This window comes from Theobroma umbraticum, unplaced genomic scaffold (assembly GCF_002168275.2).
Source record: "Theobroma umbraticum cultivar Fairchild unplaced genomic scaffold, ASM216827v3 scaffold_146.0, whole genome shotgun sequence".
Taxonomy (NCBI): Eukaryota; Viridiplantae; Streptophyta; class Magnoliopsida; order Malvales; family Malvaceae; genus Theobroma; species Theobroma umbraticum.
The window spans coordinates 5,824,450-5,824,665 of NW_018397265.1; positions in this window are offsets into that span (position 1 = coordinate 5,824,450).

Here is a 216-nt window from a genome sequence, read left to right on the forward strand (position 1 = left end):
TTATAATCCTAATTACTTTGTAATATATGTTCTCACTGTGTGATCATCAAGCACTTATGAATAAGTGCCCCTGTTTTGCTCATCAGCTCATCTGTATCTCTTTCTAACGTGTGTCATATAGTGCTATAGCATGTCTTTAACATGATATCAGAGCAAAACACTATTCTTGTAAGAGCTTAGATAACTTTCTTTTAGTTCTCTTGAGCTCTTAGTGGT